This window comes from Phocoena phocoena, chromosome 14 (assembly GCF_963924675.1).
Source record: "Phocoena phocoena chromosome 14, mPhoPho1.1, whole genome shotgun sequence".
Classification (NCBI taxonomy): Eukaryota; Metazoa; Chordata; class Mammalia; order Artiodactyla; family Phocoenidae; genus Phocoena; species Phocoena phocoena.
Genome location: NC_089232.1, coordinates 3617625 through 3635236, shown reverse-complemented (window position 1 = coordinate 3635236; position 17612 = coordinate 3617625).

Here is a 17612-nt window from a genome sequence, read left to right as displayed (position 1 = left end):
AGACTTTGCAGCCTTTAGGAAAAGTGTACGTGTCACTGAGCAGCAGAAACAGACATTTCAGAAACCCCTGCTCGCTGCTTGAGGAAGGGTCTCAGCTGCCCCGTGCAAACTATTCCTCCTGGGATTTGATGGAGTTCGCAGGGGCTCTCACGTGTGGGTCTGGACTGCTCTTTCATGCCTTTAGATCCAGCCTCTTGTGGAAGTCTGCTGCCAGGAAGTGTCTGCAGAAGGTGCTTCTCACTGTCACAGCTGCCAGCACCAACTGGGCGCCCACTCAGGTCTGTGTGCAGGGCACTTGGTCAGCGGAACCCAGCTGGACACCATCTAATTGCAAGAGTGAACTGGTTCCCATCTGTTTCCCTGTGCTAAAATGAGGCTGGGGCCAGAGCAGAACAGAAAGATGCATCTCCCCTAACCTGTGTTGCGTTCTCCCTGGACACCAAAACAGAGACGTCAGTTGCTCTACTTATGTAGTCCCTCTTGAAAACAATTTCTTCAGGTTCTGAACCTACCCCTCACTCTGCGGACTCAGACCCAAGTCCATGGAATGGTCAGAAGGCCACTATCTTATACAGATTTGGGGCCATCCTGTGGTCCTCCCAACCTAATTTATCCCATCTCTTTCTCTAAACATGTTTTCAAAACTCTGCCTTAATTCTTCAGTGGAGGAAAATGCCAAACCAAGTAAAGCCCTGTAAAGGCAGAGAACCCCAAAGTTTGGACCTCAGACACACTTCATGTTCACCTAAAGCTCAGGGTAAGACCACAGCTACACCTACATATATGTATAAATGACGCAAACCTCCAAGTACCATATTTCAAATAGTGTGACTTATCAAAGGAATATTCTACAATCAAATAAAGTTGGAAAATGCTGCATTATAGATGACCTATTCATAATCCACACCCAGGGTACGAGGAAGTTCTGTGTAAAGAAACTCCTTCGACTTTGCTTGAATCAGCTTTTCCAAATGTTACTTGAAAACAGGAACCGTTTTAATTTTTATTACAATGTCTAGTTCCCAAGGAATCAGTATTGCATAGAACAGAATTTGGCAAGCAATACTGTAAGAATATTCTCAACAAATCTTGTTGACAAATCGTTCTGACAAGTTACCTGCTGAATTAATGTGAGAAAAGTCTAGGTAAGGATTTGAAGTCATTCACTCTATTTCTGTCTAAATTAGGGTAGGACCCGTTTTCACACTAGGATGCAGTGGGAGGTGAGAGGGGCAAACTCTGGCCTTACAGTAACATCCTTGAGTGGCCAGGCCTCCCACTCCTACAAAGGGGTCCCCCCCACTATGACAATGTGTGAAGGAAAGGCGGGTATTGCAAGATCCCTGTACTTTTAAGGAAAGCTGAGAAACCAGTTTTTGGTGAAATCTCCTAATTTTTAAATGTTGGCAACTCAATTTTATTTTTTAAAAAGATAAAGGCATACATATTACATAGAGGTACCCTCCTACACCACCAAAAGTCCAAATCAAGCACAATGCCTTGGGGCTGAATCCAACCCATGGGTTGCCAGGTTAATCTGTGTAGGTCCATGATTTTGAATCCAGAGGGTCAGAAGTAAAGAAGAAAGAAAATGCAGGCTATGTTCTTAAATTCCATCTGCTGTGAGCTGTTGTATACAGCCTGCTTACTGAAATAAACAACAGGGTGCTTTGAGTTACTTTATTATATGCGTGAGTTTATAATTTTTCTCCAGTAAGAGGGGAAATTATAAGGTAGGTGTTCATAGGCACTTTGACTCCCAAGTGAAATATTTTTATGCTGTTAAAGTCAAATAATCAATGCTTTAGGCCATACTCCCTCTGGGGAAGTTAAAGATTAATTTTGCTGGGGCTATAGAAACAGAATTTAGTGATAAACTTTGCCATCATGCTATTATTTTAAATGGCTGAACTCTAATACATTATCATCAAGGATAAAAAGTATATTATTTTAGAGAAATATACAATTCAAGAGAAATTTTAATATTGGTTTAAGTCACTTGGGAATTATTTAAAGCCTTAGCAGAAAATGTGTAACAAATGCAATTACCCCTCAATGGTCCATCTGGGGCTTATCCTTGACAACATTTTCACTGTGGACTGTTTGTTTCCACTCTGCCATCCAGCTCAGCATCTTGCCCCTAATAGGGATGGTCCAGCAAATATATAAAATATGTATTATACACACTGTATATGTATGTATATATATATATTCCAAAAAATAATTTGATGTGACATTGAATGGATAATATATCATGTTCTATGACCCATGCTAATGTCAAAATGATTTTCCAGATTATTCATCATTCTCTATTAGCATACAGTTTGCAGTAGGCTCTGATACCTTATGGGATGTGTTTATCTCATACATATTTTACTTCCAGAGGAAACCAATGCAAAATAACATCCTTTAGAAAAATAACTTTTATTAATATAGTTTATTTTATTATAGACAATTGTGCTACACGTTGCTATCACTATATTTTATAAGATGTATACATGACGACATTATTTTTCAATAAATGGCATATTTTTGAGCTGGGGGTTAATTTTCAACAGATGATTTCCTTTTAAGAAGGAAAATCAACTCAATATATCTCTTTATGATTCTGGATTTTACAAAATGAATTTATTGACGTGGGGCAGACGTATATTAAATAGGTACTTGAACTGCCTTATAGTATTCTTTGCTCTTGATTTAATGATTCTTCAAGTGATTCTCTGTTCTCTCAACAATTTAAGAAAAGTGATCTTTGAAAGAGCGGAAATTATGAACTTTCCTAATATTCTTTTCAGGGGAAGAAAGAGATTTCTTTTTCCAATCTAGAAAAGATCAAAGAAACAGTGAAGGAAGGAGAAGAGAGTGGCTGGCACAGTTGAGGAAGGATGGGAAGAGGCAGATTTTTGGCAGAACTGAATGTGTTAATCTGCAGTGAAATTAGCGATTTAAAAAAGTATTTCTCAGCTGTACATCTCAAAAAAAAATTTATGGGTCTAATTTTCCTTTGGAAATTTAAAATGGTACAAACTCATAAGATATAATTATCCAAGTTTTTCCACCCCACACTCACCATGCCCACAGAAAGCCGTGGGAACTATGTATGGATGTAAACGGGATGACTACTGCAAAGAATTTAGAAACATTTCAATAAACATACTTGCAAATATTTTCGGTATTTTAAAAAAGTAGGACACATATGTTAAATTCAAGTGAAGAGGGCCTAAAAGGGAATCTCCAAGTGCACAGTTTGCTTCTATATTTGTGTGAACCATTTGGTTAAGTATTTTACAAAATATCTACACTTTATTTTCCAGTCCTTATGGAATTTTCAAAATACTGTATATCCTACAATAGACTTTTCAACATATGTGTAAGCTGTAGTGTGAAAATAATTGTGGAAATAATTCTAGATCTATATAATTCCACAACCTACTTGCCTTGAATTGGCTGCATGTGTTTTTCATGTTAGTCTGCATCAAAAATCTTTAAGTGTTTCACACAAAACTCGTTTAGATCTAAACGCATCTCTGCAATTGGCGAGGCTTTGCCAAACTAAGGAAATTAGCAAAGATAACATTTAATAACACCAACCAAGAGAGCGCTTACTCTTGTCAGATTTCTTTAAAATGCTTAGACGTTTGGGTGAAATATAGACATGTTTAGTTAAAACACTCATTTTACAGCTTATAAGATATTTGATAGTCGGGATCGCTCTGCATACTTGGGCTTCCCCCAGATTAATTATTTAACGGCCTTTCTGGAAAAACAGAAAAGATTGCTGGGAGTGACCCTTCTATTCCATTCTCTGTTAGGAAAGTCTTACTCAGGGTCTTCCTGTTTCTTTGCTCTTGAAAGTTGCTGAGAGTAATTTAAAAATAGCCAAGGGTTTTCTTTAACCTTCTCTTCTTGAAACTTCCTCCTCGTTGTCCTCCTCCACCTTTTCTTTACCCATTTAAGGTGTTATAAAAATTATCAAGGAAAAATCTAGCACTCAGCAGAACTATACACACGTGGATCCCAAATAAATACTTTTGGTGTTGATGAATGTTGGCAAGTCTCCATGGAAGTAAGACCTTACACAAAAGATGTTATAATTATTATGTTTAAATGATTATGCTATAATTATTATGTTAAAAATCTCCTGTGCTCTCAGAGCTACTCGTTGGTGGCAGGGCTGTGACATCCCCACTAAACCTCATCTCTTGCTAAGGCACTTGCCACCTTCATAGGCAGCATAAAGACAGTGGCTTGGCTGAGCCAGAGGAACTTGAGTAATGGCCGGGAGGGATTCTCTCCCCCTCTCCCTTTTCTCATTTCAAGAGGTTCCCGGCCTCCAAAGGGTCACATTTTCTAAGTCCGCCCCAATATTTTCCCTTTTTCTTCACCACCTGCTATAAAAGATTTTGGCAAGTTCATTCACACCAAGTTTAAATGAGGCTGAAAATGTTACCTACCTCTCCTGGGATTAAGTAACTTTCTAAGGAAAGATGATAAAAGTTAAATACATGAATGTCTAATGGTGAGATTTTTATTATTAGAGGGGTTTTCCCTGGAGAAGATCTCTGGATTCAAGGCCAGTTGTCTGGGGATTTCAGGGGTCGTGGGATGCTAATACCACGTGCAAATATCACATTCAACAGAGGTATTTTTTTTTTGTTTTTTTGGGGGGAGCTCTTACACTATTTCCTAGATTGAGAATAACAGCTAGACTGGATGACCTTTCACAGACTCCTGTGAATACATGGATGACCTTTCATCATCCTCAGAGTCTTCTCTGGATTCATGAAAATGCTGTGCCAGCAAGATTTTCATTTCTGACTGAGGTGGCAGATGCTTCAGAGTCAAATGACCCCTCTTTGTAGACATCCAGTAGAATTCCTCTGTAGACATACAGTAGAATTTCCAAGAGACCTCTGGTTGAGGATTCTTTGAGGTTATCTAAATGACATCAAAGTGCATTTATTCCTTACAACCAAGGATCACTAGTAGCCTTCGTTTTTATTGCTATTGATAAGGTTTTGAAGCTACAGGGAGCTGAGGTTTTGACAGACATGCTGTACTGCCTGCATTTCTGGTGTCAGCCAGGGTGAGGCAGTAGTGGCAACATTTGTTTACAGGCTTTGCAGATAGACCCTGAGTCAAGCCCACTCAGACCTTCCCTGGCTGAATGTAGAGCCCATAACACCTCCAAGCACTAGGGATGGGCTTAACTCATCTAATTACTATTATCAATTATCACCCTAAATAATCACAGGCAAATTTACTAAATACTTCACTTAAGAAAAGAAAAAAATAGGATCTGGGAGGAGTTGGGTTGAAGGTAGCACAGCAACCACCTTTGGAGAAGGCTTTAGTGGGTAGGTTCAGACAGGACAGACAGAGCAGGAGCAAAAAGACAAGTTCACAAACCAAAGTTGGGATTAATTGAAATCCTCAAGTGGTACATGGTAAGTGGCTGCCTATTTAGAGCCAACAGATAGGTTTCTGTGAGGTTAGGGAAGCGAAAAATCCCATACGAAGCTAGTGAGATGTTAAATTCTAATTAGAAGTGTTAATTAAAAAAAAATTCCAATTTCATCAGTGAGAATGCTTCTGTTGTTCCGATTCTCTCTGCTACAGTGAATCCTAAGTATCCTGCCTCACTTTATTGCAATATTATTTACCACGTCCATAGGGTAGAGGAAAGTTGACGATTGCTATAGGAGCCTGGACTGGTAGACTGATCCTCCCCTTGTGGCCATGATAAGAGGCCTATCGGCATTTTCATGGAAAATGCTTATTTTCAGGGCTTTTACTCAGGCACAGGAATTCATTGTGGCTCACAGTTCAGCAAATCAATTGTGGGGCTTTCAGGATGAAAAAGTATTTATGTACTTTGCCTTCACATCGTTTTGCCACTGTTTTCCACTTTTCATATCTTCGAAAATATATCCAGTGACTTTCCCAAATTTAGATGAGTTTATTTTGTATTGTTAAATTTAAAGTAATAATATCATTTAACATGGCATTTTGCAGACCATTAGTCCATAATGAGGATTAACACTTTTGAAGGAGCATAAAAATATTAGCTACTTGAAATTGTCTAAAAATTAACCGTTAAATTAAATCTAATATTGAACAAATTTCTAAAGAATATGCAAGTGTATAATAATAATTTTATTTCAATAGTAGTAATTAACATGCTCCAAATTATTTAATGGAAACTTCAGTGTTTTCCATTACGCTTTTAATTTATGCTTGGATAATTTCAAATTTTATAATAAACAGTAGAGAAGAAATTGTTATGTATAATACTTAAAAAGGTGTCTCAAATACAACCCTTGAGCATAAGAGGGCCTATTTAGTGAAATACATTTTTTTACATTGAATACTTATTTATGTGGCCATAATAGTTTAAACCATGGTAGTTAATATAATACATTTTTAGAAAAAAAATATATATCCCTATTTAACCACATGATTTTTGCAGAATAGATGATGTCATCTCATACCTATTTAGAGTGGCTCTTCTTATGCTAATATAAAGATAGAGAATATATTTAAAAGAGTCAAAGAATGTTTAAATCCCTAAAAACCACCATTTCCAAGGCACAGCTCTTTCAAATCACCTTGCTATGTTGTAGAATCTGCACAAAGTGGCTGATATTTTGTTTGTAAGTTATTATGGAAAACGTAAAATAGACCAAGGAAAAGTAAGAACTAGGTATCATCTGTTCAAGCTCTTAATTCTATCCTACAAGCATGCGCCCATCAGTCTTTGTGGCATATACAACCCTTTTTCCTATCATTCTTGAAACCTTCTGAAAAATCTTAACTAATAACAAATAGCATCAGCCCTAAAATATAGAAAAGAGGGAGTTGGAAATATTAGCCTTGGTATATATCATGCTTAAGAAATCCAGCAGAGGCGATTGCCTAACAGAAAGAAATACAACTAAGTTTAGGTGGTTGTATTTATCAATAAAAATGTATAAATTTGCATTCTGTTTATATACTTCTCTCACCTCTGTGTTCAAAATGTGTGAGTGAGGGTCCTGGAGGTCCGGTGCTTCAGGGTTACTTACAGGCTATCTGGACATCCAGGACCATGGGTGATGATGTGTGAGCCAAGGTGATAGTGGCCTAGTAGCTGCTGGTCTCACGCTGACAAAAGGGCACATTTGTGCTTGAAGTTATACCTGTCAACCCACCCACATCAAAACCACCAGGTAGGGAAGGCGAGTCTTTATTGCTTCCAGATTCTTGTTTCTAAAATCCTATTCCCTTGGAAGGAGAGGATGGCCCGTTCTCTGTTTTGGCTGTCATGTTTTCTGGATCCTCTTTCCCCACCTCGTATAAGAGCATGCTCTTAGCAAAGACAGTGATGAACACTACAAATATCTGTGACTTAGTGTGAATGCAAGAAAATCCACTACCCTTCTCGTTGACAGTTACTCTGTATAAAGTATCATCACTAGAAGAACTCTGTTCTTTTGGTAAAGTAACTCAAGAAGAAGGATACTGGTGAAAGGAATATTTTAAGCAGGAATTTCTAAATCAAAATAGCTACCTGTTTTTATGTGGATGAGGAGAGTCTGAACTTAAGAAAATAAGAGCATTGGTGTAGTTTACCATTACACCCATGATTTTGAATATATATATAATTATTTTAGTGTCAGGTTTAACCTTTAAAACATATATGTGTATATATATATATATATATATATATATATATTTATTTATTTATTTATTTATTTAGCTAAGATATGTTTCTGATGGTGTCACAACCAGGAATTCACATCAGAATAGACACAACCATGAGGAACACTACAGACATGTGTTGACAAATCAAATGGGAAAGGACCTTAAAAAGCCATGTTAAACTACTGTAAATTTTACCACCACCAGCCAAAGAGGGTGGATTGAACAAATTCATATATCAATGCTTTTCTCCCCCAAACCAATGCAATGAGATTAGAGGAAGTAAAAAATAAAAGATATAAACTAACAAGATCAAAGATAGCAATGGTTTACACATGTCAACAATAGGAAAGCAAATGGAGCAGAGAGAAATAGAGAAAGTTGAACACTAAATGCCTGCAGACAGCATTACTAATGAGAAAAAGCCAATTCATGTTGGAGAAACCCAGAACTTGGGATATGTAGAAGAAGGGGTTCTGAGAAATGGCTGAAAATGTAAGTTGGAGCAGTTAGACATCAGAGCTGCTTCTTCATTTGGGGAGCAGCAACTACCTGGGAGGGGGAGTTCATTCCCTAGAGAAATTCAGTGAAGAACCTCTGGACGAGGGCACCAAAGAGAGCAGGAAGGGGTAGAGGTCAGGAGGTCCCTCTGCACAGTCTCACTGTCCCCCGAGAAAAGTCCCACAAATACCGATAGTTATACGTTCTTCCAAAATACCACCCATCCAATCACGATGAATGAAACTCACCAGTAGACCAGCCCATCATGGAAATAGTGTCTTTAACATCACTTTAATGCCTCATTTTTAAACCTAAATAACCAGTCATGGATCTTTGAGAAAACTTCCAAAGTGGAAGACTGAAATGAGATAGGGAAATTTAGAATGAAGGATAAATGTAAATCAGGAAAAAAAATAAAAAATGCTTGAAGTATGAGAGAGTGCTTTAAAGAACTGCCATATTCTCAGAGTAATAGATTAAGATATTGCATTCATTAAGTATGAACAGGAGGTGATAGGGTTTGTCATGACCCTATGGGAATAAATATGATGCATTTAAAAAGCAATAGAATACTTTGAAGACAAAGCCAACTAAATATTCCAGAAAATAGAACAAAAGAAAAATTAGATAGATAATAGGAGATAACACGTTAGGAAATAAAAGAAAAATTCTGATGGTTTTTCAGAGAGACAAGGAAATCCAAAGAAAAGGATTTGCTAAAAATTAAATCAAGAATATTTCACAGTACAAATGCTTCTGGATTGAACATGTTCTCTGAGTAATTGGCATCTTGAAAAAACATATTTTTACTAAGGCACTCTCATGGTAAAATTTAAGAAACTATGAGATAAACAAAAACTCCTGAAAGCTTTCAAAGTGAAAATAAATGTAATGTACAAAGGACAACGAGCCTTAATAGCACTGAATTCCTCAACAGCAACACAAAAAAACCATAACACTAATTAAAATATCTTCAAAATTTTGAGGGAAAATGCATTTTACCCTGTAATTTTATAACCAGCCAAACTTGTATTTAATTGTGAGGGAAAAATAAGCCCTTTTCAGACCTCATAGTCTAAAAAATATTCCACTGTAGATTACTTCTTAACAAACAATTGGAGGATGTTCCCCACCAGAGTAACTCAAGAAATAGAAAGACATGGAATTCATTCAACACAGGAGAGAGAAGAAAGAATTTTCCAAAATGTCAACAAAGAGAAGTTCCAGTAGTTGGCAGCAGGCAAAGAAAGGGACCAGATAATTTGGAGCAGGAGGATGGAAAACTCTAAGAGGAAGCTTTCCAGGCAATAATAAAAAAAAATGATGCAGAGATAGGAATTATTACATGATGTGTCCAGTATAAATAAAGAGAGAATTTTACAATCATAGAATTTGTGAAAATTCTTGAGAAGTGCAGTAACAACATAAGCAAACAAAAAAATCTAGACATTGTTAATTAAAGAAAAACCAAAAAGAAATGTAATAAATGTCGAGTACTTCGCTTAACAATGAAAATACTTACGTATTCATGATAAAACTGAATATCACTTAAATCAGAAATATTATTTTAACTGCTTTGGAGGTTGAGAGAAAGTGGAGTGGTATTATATAAAACCTTCATTATCATTTTCTGTGATTGAATTATAAAAGGTAGGCAAAGAAATAGCAGTGTAAACATGTAAATACTATTTGCATACCATAAAAACACCTAATGGACGTGAAATAGATGTCCCTGGAGAGGATAACAGGGAGACTAGGAAATCAGAAACTGGAATTTTGTTGCTAGCTTTGTAGTACTATTTTAGTGCACACTGCCAATGCAGTGGACACGGGTTCAAGCCCTGGCCAGGAGGATCCCACATGCCATGGAGCAACGAAGCCCGTGCGCCACAACTACTGAAGCCCGCGCACCTAGAGCTTGTGCCGCACAACAAGAGAAGCCACTGCAGTGAGAAGCCCGCGCACAGCAACGAAGACCCAACACAGCCTTAAATAAATAAATAAATAATAAAATAAAACAGTGTCTTTAAAAATCACCCAAACGAGCTACTTCTTCACATCAAAAGAAAGGAATCCTTGACCAGATCACGTGGTCATATTTCTACTTCATTCATACAAATACAACATATGTGTGCATCCATCTTCCATGTTTCTTAGAAAAAGACTCTGACTTAGGTTTTTTTTTTTTTTTTTTTTCTACAGGTTATGTGGAAATAAGCACTACTGATAAAAACAGTATGGACTACGGGAAATACGGTTTTAAAAACATGCATGTGTGCAACATATTCTGTTGATATTCCCAAGCACTCCAGATGAGATTCGTAGTCAAACTTTGGACCACCATCTCAGTACTCCAGTTAAACTTCAAGGAGCAATTTATCAGCAACATTATTCCGGGAGGTGCCTGGCAACGTGCAGTTGTAACCACCTTCCTCTGGAGTTTCTAATACTCAGTCACCGCTGTGTATCTTGGATTTAAGCCAAGGTAACACCATGAGGTGGTTTTATAACCTTTCCCTGTGAAGCCTGCTGGGCTGATGTCTGCAAAAAATGATTCATAGGTCATTTACACTCTTTATGTACAGACTGAACAACTTTCTTTTAAAGGCATTTCCTTATATTTATCCTTTTGGAAGTTCATGTGCCAGTTTTCTGCCCACTGACACAGGCTTCTGAAATATTTCTGCAGCTGGCATTTCACTGTCTGGCATTTCAGTTCCTGAGAACTCACTCACCAGATCATTTATAACACTTTAAAATGAGGCCAGTACCCACATCACGCTTTGCAGAAACTCACTGTTTAGTAAAAATAAAACCATACTGTCCTATATTTGCCCCCCATTTCTCCCATTTACTGTCTCTGCACTAGGTCTCTCTGCATGGCAAGTAAGACTGCTCAAGCCCAGGCTGATGTTTTGATCTCTTTTAAATTATTTATGGATTTAAACCATTTTTATGTTTTGGGTGATCTTTTTCTCTTTGTCTATATCACAATAGATCATTTTGTGATAATTACTTCCTACTGTGACTCTTGTTTGCAGGTGACAGAAACCCAACTCAAATGAACTTAACTAAAATGGGTGAATTATTATAAAGATTTAAAAGAATTTCCTAGAAACCATAAGCAGGAAGAAAGCTTGGACTCAGGAAAGACTGGACCCAAGCTCTCTAGTACCATCTTGTTCATTTTCTTATTTCTGCACTGTTTTAATTTTTCTTTATTTTATTTTTCTTTTGAATCATTTGGCTTTTCTGGTCCACATGGCAGAGTTACTTTCTATTTCTTTTTCGTGATGACCAGGCTTATAGGGGAAAACATAGTATCATATTTTATTTTGATATGAATTTTTATTATTAGTGAAGGTGAACATAATTTCTTAGTTATTTTTATTTCCCTATTTGCAGTTATTTCTAAATTGCCCCTTTACTTGCCCTATTTGTGGGGTGATAAGAGTACTCATACTTTTAATTTCTTCATAGGAACTCTATGTTTTTAGGATTGTAACTCCTTTTTCTATAATACATATTCCCAGTTTGCTATTTGTGCCTTTAGTTTTTATGTGGATTTGGTGTAAAAAAAATTTTTTTAATGTTTCTTTATTTTCATTTTCCAACTTTTGTTTCATGTTCAGGAAGTTTTCAGTGATTACATTAATATTATTTTATATTGTAACCTAGTAACTCTATGAGATTTAAAAATTTTCAAATCTTAGATGGATTTGGAATTTACTTGGTAAGATGTAAGGTAAATATCCGTCTTTACTTTGAGTTCTTTTGCTACTTACTTTAATAATTTTATTGAAAACTCCATCCTTTGAGAAGGCAACTTTATCACATTTACAAACACAAACATGCACACACATCTAACTTAGTCTGGGGTTCCACATAAAATAGCTGCCATAAAAGTCATGGTGTAAAACAGGTTACTGGTAATTTTGTGGGTGAAAATTCAGGGAGGACTGGTTGGCTTGTCTCTACTGCATGTGGCATTAGCTTGGGTGGTTGGTCCTGAAAAAGCCAGGTGCAAGATGCTTTCTCTCCCTTGTCTGTTGTCTCCCTGTTTCTTGGCCTCATTTTCGCTCACAAAACATAGTGTCTCATCCTCCAGGGTTTCTCCATGCAGCTTAGGCATTTCACCATGTGACAGTCTCAGAATAGTTTCAAGGCTTTCAAGAGGCAGAAAAATGAGGCTGTCAGGCTGGTCAAGGGTTAAACTCAGAACTGGCATGGTGTGACTTTCACCATATTTTACTGGCCAGTGTCTTAACAGAACAGTCCCCTCACCAGATTCAAGGGGATGAAGAAATAGACTACATTTCATTCCAGAGAAGAAGTGATGTCCCATTATTAAAATAATCATGCAATGGGAAATTTCTGTGACAGCACACACACAAACACACACAACACACAAACATTAACTTACTGTTCAGGAACATGATATGCCATGCTTCTTATTTAAGTATTTAGTTAAAATAATAGTTATTGCCAGTTTACAATGTGAAAGACCTTATTCTAAGGCACTGAGGATAGAGTGATGAGGATAGAGTGATGAACCTCACAGAGCAGGACCTCTGTGGAGCTTATAGATTTCTGAAATGCTCCAGTAAATCTTATTCCTGTGCCACTGTATGATAACTCTTATATTAATGCACTTTTATTCCTAGAAAAGCAAACATATCCTTCTATAAAGTATTATCTTGATTGTTGCTCTTGTGAATTATCTCTGTTTTCCCCATTAAACTTCTCTAAAAAAACTTAGCAATATATGAGACTATTTTTTTCCCAGTCAAATCATTGTATCAAGTTTCCAGCAGAAGAAAGAAGGCATACATGAAGAGTTTAGTGAGGACAATTTGATGCACTGATGACTGTTTATAAAAATGTGAGCAGGCTTAAGGGAAGTCACAAAAGATGGTGAGAAGTTCCAGGATTAGGGACACAGGGATCACCACCACCACTTAGCCTGAAGGGATAGAAGAGGAAAAGCCCAGAGAAGACTTGGAGCCAAGGACACAGGAGTGCAACCATAGCTGCAGCTCCTGCTAGAAACACTACAGAGGGAATGGAAACATACTCTGGTCTCTTTTCCTTCTGACCCTCCAGTCTCATGCCAGTGCCTCCTGTTGGTGATTCTAACCAGGAACTAGTGGGTGGGGGGAACCCAGGTGACAAAGTCCACAGAATCAACCACAGGCATGGAACTTTTCAGAGAAGGGCTGTGTGTAGACCTGGGGAGGAAGCAAATGGAGAAACAGCAGCCCAACACCCATATAAAATATATACTATTTCTGAAGGTGTTTGATCCAGTAGTCTCACTTCTGGGTCTATATCCTAATAAATTGAAATCAGGATCTCAAAGAGGTACCTGCACTCTCATGTTCATTGCAGCATTATTCTCATTAGACACACACACACACACACACACACACACACACACACACACTGGAATATTTTTCAGCCTTTTAAAAAAAGAAATATGATCATTTGCACCAACATGGATAGACCTGAAGGACTTTATGCTAAGAGAAGTAAGCCAGGTACAGAAGGACAAATACTGCATGATCCCACTTTTGTGAGAAATCTAAGATTGGCAAACGCAATGAAGCAGCAAGTAGAATGGTGTTTTCCAGGGGCTGGGTGGTGGAGGGAGGATGGAGAAGTGTTGATAAAACACTGCGTAGCTTTAATTATGCAGGATGATTAAGCTCTGGAGATCTATGGCACAGCAATGTGACTCTAGTTAACAAAATTATACTGAAAAATTTGCTAAGGAGGTAGATCTTATATCAAGTGCTATTACCACAAAAAACTGTTAAAAATTAAAGGGGCAGGAGGAAGCTCTCAGAAAGTGTGATGGTATCATGGGTGTGTATTATCTCCATATTCATCAATTTGTATATGTTAATTTTGTACATGTTTTTGTATGTCAATTATACCCTGGTAAAGTGATTTAAAAAACACAGACATGTATAAATCAGAACCTGAAAAAAATAAAGATGTTACAATCCATTCTCTCTCATTTTCCAGGTAGATAGCTTCAAATAATAATAATTTTGCCTCTTCCATCTCTGATAGTGAAGATTAAAATAAAATTGAAAAAGTAATAACAGTAATGGTAGACATGCATGTATTTCAGTTTGGGAGTTTACAACAATCCATGAGTTATCTATATATTTTAACTCCATTTTACAGAGTAGATGCTACATTCAGAGAGGTTAAAAACTCACCTAAGATTATACATAGTAGTAAAAGTGGGAGCCTGGAATTTAGTCTGGGTCTATCTGATTCCAGAGCCCTTACCCTTAACCACTACTCTATAAGGTTTCTTTCAAAGTTTTCTTGTCTAGTTACATTGGTTAACTCTTAAGTAATTGTGGTTAGATGGACAATTTGGTTTGGTTACTCACTGAGTGGTAGAGCCTGGAGCATTCACAGTGCACCATGATGTGGGCTCTTGATTTCAGAAAGATACGTTTGAATATATTTAAGAAGCATAATTTTATTTCTATGTATATTACAAAGTTCTTTTTAATTAGAGTAAAATTCTTAGTCAAGTTTGAAATTCACAGAACCAACAACCTGTGCAAGCGATTGTTTCTTTTTCTTATTGACTAAGTACACTTCCAATCTTGTCAGCCACCATGCTAGGCCTAAGATCTCATGTTATGAATGATGGCATCAGAATATCTGTAATTCACACCCTATTTTGAGCCTGAGAAATTATTTAACCTCTCCTGATCTCAGTTTGCTTGGGTGAGAAATAAGGGCCATGTTAGGTTCAACATTCCCTTATTCCTCTGGGAGGCTGTAGGTGTGAAAGAGCCTCCAGTGAATTAATTCTTGGACATCTTTCAGCTAAATGTTGTGGCCTAGACACATTTCAGACACCAGCCCTGTGCCATGTTCTTGTTAGTACTTAGCCTCTGAGAATTTCAGTTTGTTTACCCAGAAAATAAGGGAAGGAGAGGAGATTTTATCATTTGCCCCTTTCAGATGCATACATATGTATATTTCTCTTCCATAAATGTGATTTATACACATATTATATTTATCTGTTATTCTAATATCAATTCTAAATGATGTATTACCTAAACATTTTTTAAAGAACTGAAGCTATAACCACTTTCTGGGAATTACATGCATGCTTGAAAAGGACTCTGGGTAATATTCCATTGTATATATGTGCCACATCTTCTTTATCCATTCATCTGATGATGGACAATTAGGTTGCTTCCATCTCCTGGGAGAAAAAAAAGGACTCTGGGATGTATAAATCTCCTTAACACACCCAGTAGTGATGTTTTAGTGCATGAATAGTTGCCATGGGGATTCTGGAAGTTGTCTTTTCCCTCCATTTTTATACTTATTAAGATTTTTGTCAACAAGAAGTTGTTTAATTCCTGTAAATGTCATTACAACAACCTGCTCTCCTGTCTAGCAGTGTCCTGTGTGCTGTCATCATGTAACTGCATCCCATGTTTACAGTGTTCTGGAGGGGTGATGATCTGATGCAAAAAAAGCCATGTATTTAGTTGCACAGATTTCAATTTTAATTTTTTGGTACAAGAAGAACCAGCATATTTTTCCTAATCTATTTTCCTGGAATTAGATAATTGTGTATACTTATATATTCATTAATTCAGACAGCATCTATCTATACCTTGAGTGAACAGTAAGAAAAGTAAAAGCTGATATTGTAACATTCAGCATCTTTAAACAAAGTGTTGCATACATGACTAAGATGTCTTTTGTCTTTTTTTTTCTTTTTGAACTCATATTATGAACAGAATCACTTTATCCAGATGTAACCTTGTTTTAGACTCTTCCTACATTGAAAGTAACACAAAACCTGGAAACAATTAAGTTCATCTTGTAAGTGATAGAAAACATCGCTGATGCTTCAACTGCTTCTCTCCCACTTTTAGGGAAATAGAGTTGGGGATCGACTTCCTACCTCTGATTGGTGTGGGTAACTGAAAATGAAGAATTATTTAGCATATAGAACCTTAATGGTACAGTCCAGGATTTATGATGTAAAATGCTATCTTAACATAGTATACTTTAAAATGGTTTTGATTTAAGAGGTGAAAAAAAGCTCTAGGCTTTAAAAGTATTTGTTTGAAAATATACAATCTGCTTTGTCTCAATCATTTGTGGCTTTTAAAATTTTATTTTAAAAGGTGTAACTTTCAAAATGACATAAAAGGATTTTCTTTGTTCCAGCTGTGACATCAGGAAAGAAAAAGGAAGAAATATATATTATGGCTTAATCCTTTTTTTTTCTAAGACAACATGACCACATCTGCCTAATTTTCAAAAGGTTACATTCATGTTTAAAATGATTGTGTCCCTTTCCCCTCTCTTAGCAATCCTATTGGATTTACGTAGCATTAGTCTCTAGGATGCTTCTGTAAACAAGATGCTGTTGCTTTTGAAACGTGTTTTTCTACATTTGATTCTGATAGAAATACCAGGCATTGTTATAAAGTGATTTATAACAATAACTTGTTTAATAAACCTCGAAGAGAGGGCCTATGATTATCCTTATTTTACAGATGACAAAACTGAGACCAAGGAGGTTAAATGGCTTGCCTGAAAATAAAACAACTGCTAAGTAGTAGTATCTCATTTGAACCCAGGCCACACAACCTCAGCAACTGTATTCCTGGGCACCCTCCAAGGCAAACCAGTCACTAAGTGCAAGTTTTACTCTCCCCCTTAATCTATGCTATCAACTTTTCTCTTTTATTCCACTGGATAGATAAATATGTTTCTTGAAGAAGATTAAATTGCTTTTCTTGGTTATTTATTTATTTACTTCATAGAATAATGTTAAGTGATGGTTTTTATTTACCATGAAGATGTGAGTTTGGGACCTGGATGAAGTGCTAAATTAGGGAGCGTAGCTTCTTCTTGTGATCAGGCTACACTAGGTCTTTCTCAGAGGACTCGAATGGGGACATTTGTGTGTTTGAATAATAGTTAGGACATTTCATAAATTATTCATTCATACTATACAACTTTAGAGTAGAAAATAAAGATTTATTTTATATCATTTAAAAAAATTCCAAAAGTCATTCTCTTGTTTATTATGTAATAACTTATTTATGGTTGTCAACTGTTGTTTCAAAAGCTTATAAAATATAACTCAGGAGATATTTCTCATATTTTTCTAAGGCTTCTATAATCCTGGAAAATAATTTTTAGTTATTGCTGTCATTAGTAATAAGGTGTGTATGTGGCACAGTGGCCATCCTTTAGCAAACTCCTAAAATTATATCTTAAGACATAGGTTAAATACTTTAGTAACTAACATTAGTTCTTATTTTATGTTATTCCCAAATAATGATAAGCCACAATATTTTACTCAAATAAGATATGATTTTAGTTTAAAATGCTATAATAATCCATATCATAAAGAGCATCTAAAG